This window comes from Palaemon carinicauda, chromosome 11 (assembly GCF_036898095.1).
Source record: "Palaemon carinicauda isolate YSFRI2023 chromosome 11, ASM3689809v2, whole genome shotgun sequence".
NCBI lineage: Eukaryota > Metazoa > Arthropoda > Malacostraca > Decapoda > Palaemonidae > Palaemon > Palaemon carinicauda.
The window spans coordinates 127478754-127488753 of NC_090735.1; the positions used below are offsets into that span (position 1 = coordinate 127478754).

Genomic DNA, 10000 nt, shown 5'->3' on the forward strand with positions numbered 1-10000 from the left:
CGTAGTTTTAAGAAAGGTTTTTTTATTATCGTTGCCTAAAATTCATCGATCTAATACGAATATACAAATTGGAAAAACCTAAATAATAATGGGTAAATAGCAAACTTAAAAAAATGAACCAGTATAAGTTTTGAATGCAACTTATATAGACGTTTTACGCAAGAAAATACGCAAATTATAATGGTATACTAATATAAAAATAGTACCCTTATAGCATACGACATAAAGGCTGCATATAATCTAATGTAAATCAATTGAATGTAGAGACTGAACTACTGGTACATTGATTGGACTGTGTCTGAATGCTAAACAGACAACTGCGTATTACAAGATATGAGATCATTTGATATTATAGCATTTTTGTTTATGGGGTCCTCATGAATTTGAGAAGTTATCTAATTCATGAGAGCGTTTTTGTTTATTTGGGCAAGGAATGCTACTACTGCTCTTGGTGGTGCAGTATCATTACTATTACTATTGACGATAAACTACTACTGCTACTTCTACCACTTTTGACGATAAACTACTACAACTACTACTACTACTACTACTACTACTACAAATAATAATAATAATTATTATTATCATTATTATAATAATAAAAAATAATAATAATAATAATAATAATAACAATAATAATAATAATAATAATAATAATAATAATAATAACAATGATGATGATGCTGAAAGAATTACAATAACGTGCTTAATAAAAAGATATATCTATCTCATACCTGTATCCATCACTAAACCATTCAGGCGAGGGCAAGACGCTACCAACCTGGCCACAAAGGTAAAAAGGGTTTAAACCCAAGCATTTGATACTCGTCAAGGAGTAACCTGAGTATTCAGCGAAAAACCCAGGGCCAAAAGGTAGCACTATCTGGATTACTTGACAAAGTAACATTTCCAAGGTACAAGTTAAAAGCTAGTATTAAAATATCTTTAAAGACTTTTGTGGCTACGTTGATAGCACCACCATCTCTCATGCTGGAAGTCATAGGTTCGAATCCTCAGTGGGAAATAAATAAACAATGATCTTATCATCGAAAGGTTTGAGAAATCTATGAAGACTGCTGCATGGATAAAAGAAAAACGAAATATACAGGCCATTGGGTTCTCTTGCTTGAGGGTACACTCGGGCAAACTATTCTAGCTACTTCTCTACCCCTTGTTTTGTTAAAGTTTTTACAGTTTATATAAGGAATATATATTTCAATGTTGTTACTGTTCTTAAAATATTTTATTTTTGCTTGTGTTCAATCCTCATTGGGCTATTTTCCCTGTTGGAGCCACTGGGCTTATGCATCCTGCTTTTCCAATTAGGGTTGTAGCTTAGCAATTAATAATAATAATAATAATATTAATAAATGAGAAAAATTTCTGAGTGGAATGGTAGGTCTAAAATCATCCTCTAAATATATCAAAGTTATTTTAGAAATATATTTCCTAATTTCAGGAAACTAAACTTCCACCTGTACATGTCTAAAGGTCACTCTGCCTTAAATAGTTTCTAATTTCCGTTGGAAAACCCAGGACTACATGGCTGAGGACCACGAAGTAGGAGACGATAAATGGAGAAGTATTGATTTCAAAGCTCAAGATAGAGACGACTGGCGAAATCTAACCGAGGCGTTTTGGGTATGAGGAGATGATGATGATGAATATCCTTTTATTCCGAGACTTACGAACTTTATTCCTAGTCTTGGGTAGTGCCATAGCCTCTGTACCATTGTCTTTCACTGTCTTGGAGTAGAGTTCCCTTGCTTGAGGGTACACTCGGGCCCAATATTCTATCTAATTTCTCTTCCTCTTGTTTTGTCGAAGTCTTTATAGTTTATATGGGAAATATTTATTTTAGTGTTGTTACTGTTCTTGAAAAATTTAATTTTTCCTTGTTTCCTGTCCTTACAGGGCTATTTTCCCTGCTGGGGCCCGGGGCTTATAGCATCTAGCTTTTCCAACTAGGGTTGTAGTTTAGCAAGTAATAATAATAATAATAGCAATAATAATAATAATTGAGCTTAAATCCCAATTATTACTCGCCCCTCCACTTTTACTTCTATTAAAGGTTTAAAGGCCATTCATGAATGACAGAGGCAAGGGACATTGACATTGCCCTATCGAACAGGTCAGTGCCCTAGAGACTGACCATACTGTATATGCATATGATCAGCGCCCAAGCCCTTCTCCACCCAAGCTAGGACCAACGAGGGCCAGGCAGTGGATGCTGATGACTCAGCAGATAGACCTAGAGGCTCCCCCAAACCCTGCATCCTCAGCTCACAAGGATGGTGAGATTGTAGCGACCTAAGAAACTATCGAGACTGAGCGGGACTCGAACCCCAGTCTGGCGTTCACCAGTCAGGGACGTTACCGCATCGGTCACCATAACCTATACGGTCAGGAATAAATGAGGGTATATCCATGACCTCCATAAGAGTAAGCAAATTATATTAATTCCATGTCGTAACCATTGCCTGAACCGTGATTTAGCTCTTGAGAATGTCAGTTGAACGGTTGTTACGTGAATTCATATGAGCAATCTAAAACCTTCCTCACCAAACGATTTTCCCAATAATAAAAAAAAAAAAAAAAAAAACTCATCTAAAACAAGTAACAATGCAATAAGTAAATAAGTACAAGTGCTTTCACTTAACAAGAACAACAACCACAATAATAATAATAATAATAATAATAAATTTCTAGGGTATTTTTACTTCAAACAGTACTAAAGGAATAGTCAAATCATATCTATATTTCATTTTGTACCGTTTGAAGTAAAACAGTATAGAACCTGTTTTTTTTGTCCCCCAATAATAATAATAATAATAATAATAATAATAATAATAATAATAATAATAATAATAATAATAATAATATCGTGGTAGGAGACCCTCTTTTAAGCAGGTTGAGTTAAAAGTAATGGCTGCATCGGCAGAGTTTATATTCTTATCCAATTTTTTCTATTTTCCGGATAATTCTCTTCTCTAGAGCGCTGCAATCAGCCAGCAGACTTGAAAAATTCATCAGCCAGGTGAATGACAAAATCGGGAAGATTTTTCAAGTATATTCTCACAATATTTGAAAGCTTTAGAACATACAGTAGAGGTACAGTTGGCTCCAATGATTTAAAACCACCTGCATAATAATAGCGAGCTTTTATTAGGGTCAAGTGATTATAAAGGTGTCGTTGGTGTTGAGAAAAGAGGCATTTGGACTAACAAATGCAACTGATTGCTAAATAATAGAATGAATAATCTTCATGATCATATTTTAGTGAATTGAAGAGTTCATTTAAGCAGTAGCCTAGTTTTACTATATGAGTTTTTAATACTGCATTAAAGATGGAAAATATTTGAGTAAAAAGTTCAGTTTCCCACGCAGTACTTAGAGCTGTATAATTAGAATTTAAATGGTGTGCGGTATGTAACTTCTCAAATTATCATTATTATTATCATTATTATTATTATCATCATTATTATCATTATTATTAATACGCAGCACTAAGAGCTGTAAAATTAAAATTTAAATGGTGTGCGGTATGTAAGTTCTCAAATTATTATTATTATTATTATTATTATTATTATTATTATTATTATTATTATTACGCAGTACTAAGAGCTGTAAAATTCAAATTTAAATGGTGTGCGGTATGTAAGTTCTCAAATTATTATTATTATTATTATTATTATTACGCAGTACTAAGAGCTGTAAAATTCAAATTTAAATGGTGTGCAGTTTGTAGCTTCTCAAATCCTTATTATTATTATTATTATTATTATTATTAATATCATTATTATTATTATTGTTATTATTGTTATTAATATTATGATTAAAATTATTATTATCATTATTATTATTATTATTATTATTATTATTATTATTATTATTAAGAGAGTTATGGGGTCTTTTGACTGGCCAGACAGTACTACATTGGATCCTCCTCTCTGGTTACGGTTCATTTTCCCTTTGCCTACATACACACTGAATAGTCTGGCATATTCTTTACATATTCTCCTCTATCCTCATACACCTGACAACACAGATTACCAAACAATTCTTCATCACCCAAGGGGTTACTGCACTGTAATTGTTCAGTGCCACTTTCCTCTTGGTAAGGGTAGAAGAGACTCTTTAGCTATGGTAAGCAGCTCTTCTAGGAGAAGGACACTCCAAAATCAAACCACTGTTCTCTAGTCTTGGGTAGTGCCATAGCCTCTGTACCATGGCCTTTCACTGTCTTGGGTTAGAGTTCTCTTGCTTGAGGGTACACTCGAGCACACTCTCCTATCTTATTTCTCTTCCTCTTGTTTTGTTAAAGTTTTTATAGTTTATATAGGAGATATTTATTGTTGTTACTCTTCTTAGAATATTTTATTTTCCTTTTTTCCTTTCCGCACTGAGCTATTTTCCCTGTTGGAGCCCCTGGGCTTATAGCATACTGCTTTTCCAACTAGGGTTGTAGCTTAGTAAGTAATAATAATAATAATAATAATAATAAATTCTCAATATACAGAAAAACCTGTAGCTGAGACATAAGCAAAACAGAGGGGAAAAAAAAAAGACTACTAAATGTCGCATGTATGGTTTTCAAATTGATAAAACACTACTCGAGATACGATAATTACCCAAAGTTTGATAACTGTCCATTAGGGCTCTCTTTGTGTTCATTTACCGCTTAATCTGCATTTCACCTATCTGCTAGATAATCAATCTTTCCATTTTTCACCATTTACTAAATTTTCTTATGTAAATAGCTTCCTATTATATGCTATATTCATTGAATAACACATGAAACCTTAAATAACCAAATTGTCTATTTTCCTGTTTTTTTTTTTTTTTGTGTTATTATGTCAAGATGTTAAAGTTAAATATATATTCTATAAGATTATAAAAGAACCAAAAATATGAGCTTACTATTAACGGTAACTGATGTATAAAACAACACGAAAATTTTAATGATATAATAAATTAAAATGAATTATAGGAATAATGTCTACGATAAGATGGTGGGGACTATGACTTCTAGCCTAAGAGCCCCTTCCCGGAGATAAGCTCCGGGCAATCTGGAGATAGGCTCCGGGCTATCTGAACGCACGCACGAACAAAGATAAAAAAAAAAGTTGGAAACATAGGGACTGTTCTGTTATCTCGGAGGTGAACCACTATCATTTCGATAAGAGTTGAATCACCCCGTCAAAGATGACCCAAACTCTCCTCAGAGGGCGTCAGTTTCTTAACGCTTTCGTAACACAGGTAAACTCGGGTCGACTCGAAACATTTTCGCGTTCGCCAATTCTTTCTTCAGAGAAATCAGGCAGTTAAGAGATTAATCTTATTAAAAATTCCATTTAGAAATGATTTCGAAAAGAGTCAACTTCGTAATTAAGTTTGACGAACCGTAATAACCGAACGGGAACGATAAACAAGTGTTTATACATTAAAGTAGTCAGTTACTAATTATCTAGACTGAATATTCCAAGTTTCTAGTCTTTGATGGTCAAATTAATGACACAGTGTATCTGCAGAAAGAACTCTCATCTGCTAGGATTGTGACACGAGTGAAATGCAGGCCTACCAACTAAGCCTATAGAAGAAAGTTGATCAACGTGAGTACAACCAGGTTTTAATTTTTTTTAGCATTTCATTATTACATTTCACGCAAACAGAAATTTCAAAACCTCCGTTCCATTCTTATCTTTGTACAAAATGAGTTTGTCTGCTACAGCTTACTTTACTTGACTTAATTTAATGGCTGTTTTCCTGGTCCCGTCACACATAAAAACCCTGTGTCATAAAGGAACCTACACGGTTTGTTTGTCGTATACACTCTTAGGTATTTAGATTATCACAGTGTATTCCGTGTTAAATGTCAAATCCACATAATCGAAGAGTGTCTTCAACTTCTTATAGAAGGCCTCATTATCTTCAATCCTTCGGGTTTCTAGTAGGATCATGATATATAGTCGTGGGGCGACATATTTAAAAGCTTTAGAACCTACAGTAGAGGTACATTTGGCTCCAATAATTAAAAACCACCTGTAACTATTCTCGTGTCGACACTACCTATTGGCTGTACATGTGTAGAAATTTCTCTCTCTCTCTCTCTCTCTCTCTCTCTCTCTCTCTCTCTCTCTCTCTCTCTCTCTCTCTCTCTCTCTCTCCTTTTATTTGAACGTCCGGTTCTGAATTTATTCAAGACAAGTAAAAACGTACGCAAGTTTATCCGAGATTAAACAGGAGTTTTAAACGTGACATTCTCAGGCTACTTACTGATACAGACACATCAATAAATAGCCGACATTAATTAATTTCGTTGGGTGGGACCTACGGAAATTCTTAGAGCCCCCCAAAATATGATCTGGCTAAAGATCTTAAGCGAGCCTTACTGTATGACTGAAGGGGAAAATATTCATACACAGTAATCCAATAACTTTTAGTCTTTGTATGTAAGACTTTAGGGGTTGTGGCGGCCGATGTGGTAACGTCCTCGACTGGTGAACGCCAGACTGGGGATCGAGTCCCGCTCAAACTCTATTAGTTTCTTTGGCCGCTGCAACCTCGCCATCCTTGAAAACTAAGGATTGGGGGTTTTGGGAGAGCCTTTAGGTGTATCTGCTGAGTCATCAGCAGCCATTGCCTGGACTTCCTTGGTCCTAGCTTGGGTGAAGAGGGGGCTTGGGCGCTGACCATATGTACTGTATATGTGGTCAGTCTCTAGGGCATTGTCCTGTTTGATAGGGCAATGTCACTGTCCCTTGCCTCTGCCATTCACGAGTGACCTTTAAACCCTTAAAGTGCTGCAATAATTATGAATTCATTTCTTCTGGAATATTTGTTATTTTCACGTTGAATAACAAAGTTGGTACATGAGATTCAGATAAATATTTTAAGTCTTTTGGTCTGGGAATAAAAAATGGAAAGCGAGGAAGAGTGTAATAAAAGCTTATTTAACTATGGACAAAACGAATGCGTTCTACTTGTTAAGTACATACCTCAGTCACAAGAAATAAAAATTGACGCAAAACTAAGTAGAACATATGAAGGAAAGCAAAACTAAACTAAAACAATTGCTAGAAGTCCAAAGAGCATGTAAGGATCAGACCTTCCGAAAAGCAATGAAAGTTCGCTCAGGTCCACTACTTTCAGATACACATTGTTGTGACAACTATAACTTCAGGAGTCATTTGACCCGAATTTATTTCCATTGCGTTATTTCACATTACTAAGGCAACTACGAGAAAGGGAAAATAAGGTTTGTAGAAAATTTACATGCAATTTAAAATTACAAGAACCTTAGTGATGAGATATAAAAGAATTAGCTGCAGTATGACGTCAAATCTGACCAAAAAAAAAAAAAAAAAAAAAAAAAAAAAAAAAAAAAAAAAAAAAAAAAAAAAAAAAAAAGACAAAGAATGAGACAAAGATCGAGACGATAATGACAATTTAGAAGAACATTGAAAATGGCAGAGGCAAGGGACAGTGACATTGCCCTATCAAGCAGGACAATGCCCTAGAGACTGACTATAAATACATATGATCAGCGCCCAAGCTAGGACCAAGGGGGGCCAGGCAATGACTGCTGATGACTCAGCAGATAGACCTAAAGGTTTTCCCAAACCCCCATCCTTTTTTTTTCTTCTTCTTCTTTGTCTGCATCTTTTCCCACCTAAATTTTCAGAAGAAGAAGAAGAACATTGAAAATAAATATATTTTTTTGTTATATTTATGTTTAAATATTTTCAATGTTCTTCTTCTGAAAATAAAGGTGGGAAAAGATGTACACAAAGAAGAAGAAGAAGAAGAAGAAGAAGAAGAAGGAGAAGAAGAAGAAGAAGAAGAACACTGAAAACATCTAAACAAAAATACAATAAAAAAAAATTGATACGACTATAAAGTAGAACAGAATTACGCCTCCCCATGAAAATATCAAGGATGAAAAATAGATTTCCAGCGATCCATTTAACGACGAAAGCAAAAGTTGGCTGCTAATGAAATTGTCGAGAAAAATTGACAAAAAGAAAAAAGAAGAAAAAAAAAGGAGGAAAACTGATGACTAAGGGGAATGTGACTGGAATAGTAAGGAAATTGTAAAGGGAAGGGAAACTGGATTTTGACTTTTAGTGAAGTTAAGAAAAATAGCTGATAATGAAATTTTTGATAAGCATTTTTAGAAAATAAGAATTTTCACCGTATGTCTGACAGTAAAAACTAGAAGAATAAGGATGGAAAACAGGCTATCAATAATGATACTGATGATCCCAAATATGAATGTAGGATGGAAAATCGGCTATCGATAATATAACTGATGATCCCAAATATGAATGTAGGATGGAAAATCGGCTATCAATAATAATACTGGTGATCCCAAATATGAATGTAGGATGGAAAATCGGCTATCAATAATAATACTGGTGATCCCAAATATGAATGTAGGATGGAAAATCAGCTATCAATAATGATACTGATGATCCCAAATATGAATGTAGGATGGAAAATCGGCTATCAATAATGATACTGGTGATCCCAAATATGAATGTAGGATGGAAAATCGGCTATCGATAATAATTCTGATGATCCCAAATATGAATGTAGGATGGAAAATCGGCTATCGATAATAATACTGATGATCCCAAATATGAATATAGGATGGAAAATCGGCTATCAATAATGATACTGATGATCCCAAATATGAATGTAGGATGGGAAATCGGCTATCGATAATAATACTGATGATCCCAAATATGAATGTAGGATGGGAAATCGGCTATCGATAATAATACTGATGATCCCAAATATGAATATAGGATGGAAAATCAGCTATCAATAATGATACTGATGATCCCAAATATGAATGTAGGATGGGAAATCGGCTATCGATAATAATACTGATGATCCCAAATATGAATGTACGATGGAAAATCGGCTATCAATAATGATACTGATGATCCCAAATATGAATGTAGGATGGGAAATCGGCTATCGATAATAATACTGATGATCCCAAATATGAATATAGGATGGAAAATCGGCTATCAATAATGATACTGATGATCCCAAATATGAATGTAGGATGGGAAATCGGCTATCGATAATAATACTGATGATCCCAAATATGAATATAGGATGGAAAATCGGCTATCAATAATGATACTGATGATCCCAAATATGAATGTAGGATGGGAAATCGGCTATCGATAATAATACTGATGATCCCAAATATGAATGTAGGTTGGAAAATCGGCTATCAATAATGATACTGATGATCCCAAATATGAATGTAGGATGGGAAATCGGCTATCGATAATAATACTGATGATCCCAAATATGAATGTAGGATGGGAAATCGGCTATCGATAATAATACTGATGATCCCAAATATGAATATAGGATGGAAAATCGGCTATCAATAATGATACTGATGATCCCAAATATGAATGTAGGATGGGAAATCGGCTATCGATAATAATACTGATGATCCCAAATATGAATGTAGGATGGGAAATCGGCTATCGATAATAATACTGATGATCCCAAATATGAATATAGGATGGAAAATCGGCTATCAATAATGATACTGATGATCCCAAATATGAATGTAGGATGGGAAATCGGCTATCGATAATAATACTGATGATCCCAAATATGAATGTAGGATGGGAAATCGGCTATCGATAATAATACTGATGATCCCAAATATGAATATAGGATGGAAAATCGGCTATCAATAATGATACTGATGATCCCAAATATGAATGTAGGATGGGAAATCGGCTATCGATAATAATACTGATGATCCCAAATATGAATATAGGATGGAAAATCGGCTATCAATAATGATACTGATGATCCCAAATATGAATGTAGGATGGGAAATCGGCTATCGATAATAATACTGATGATCCCAAATATGAATATAGGATGGAAAATCGGCTATCAATAATGATACTGATGATCCCAAATATGAATGTAGGATGGAAAAACGGCTATCAATAAT

At 34.4% G+C, this 10000-nt stretch overlaps 1 protein-coding gene across 2 annotated transcripts in view; it reads left to right on the forward strand.

The window, feature by feature from the left end:
• LOC137650201 (solute carrier organic anion transporter family member 74D-like) overlaps window positions 1-10000 on the forward strand; it is a 407823-nt gene that overhangs the window by 15647 nt on the left and 382176 nt on the right. Inside the window, exon 1 of one of the 2 annotated variants that reach the window (XM_068383386.1) lies at window positions 5226-5612. The exons of the other annotated variant lie outside the window; for it this stretch is intronic. The gene's annotated coding sequence lies outside the window, so the exon portion shown is untranslated. Of the gene's footprint in view, window positions 1-5225; window positions 5613-10000 lie in introns of those variants that run through there. 2 annotated transcript variants of the gene reach the window in all.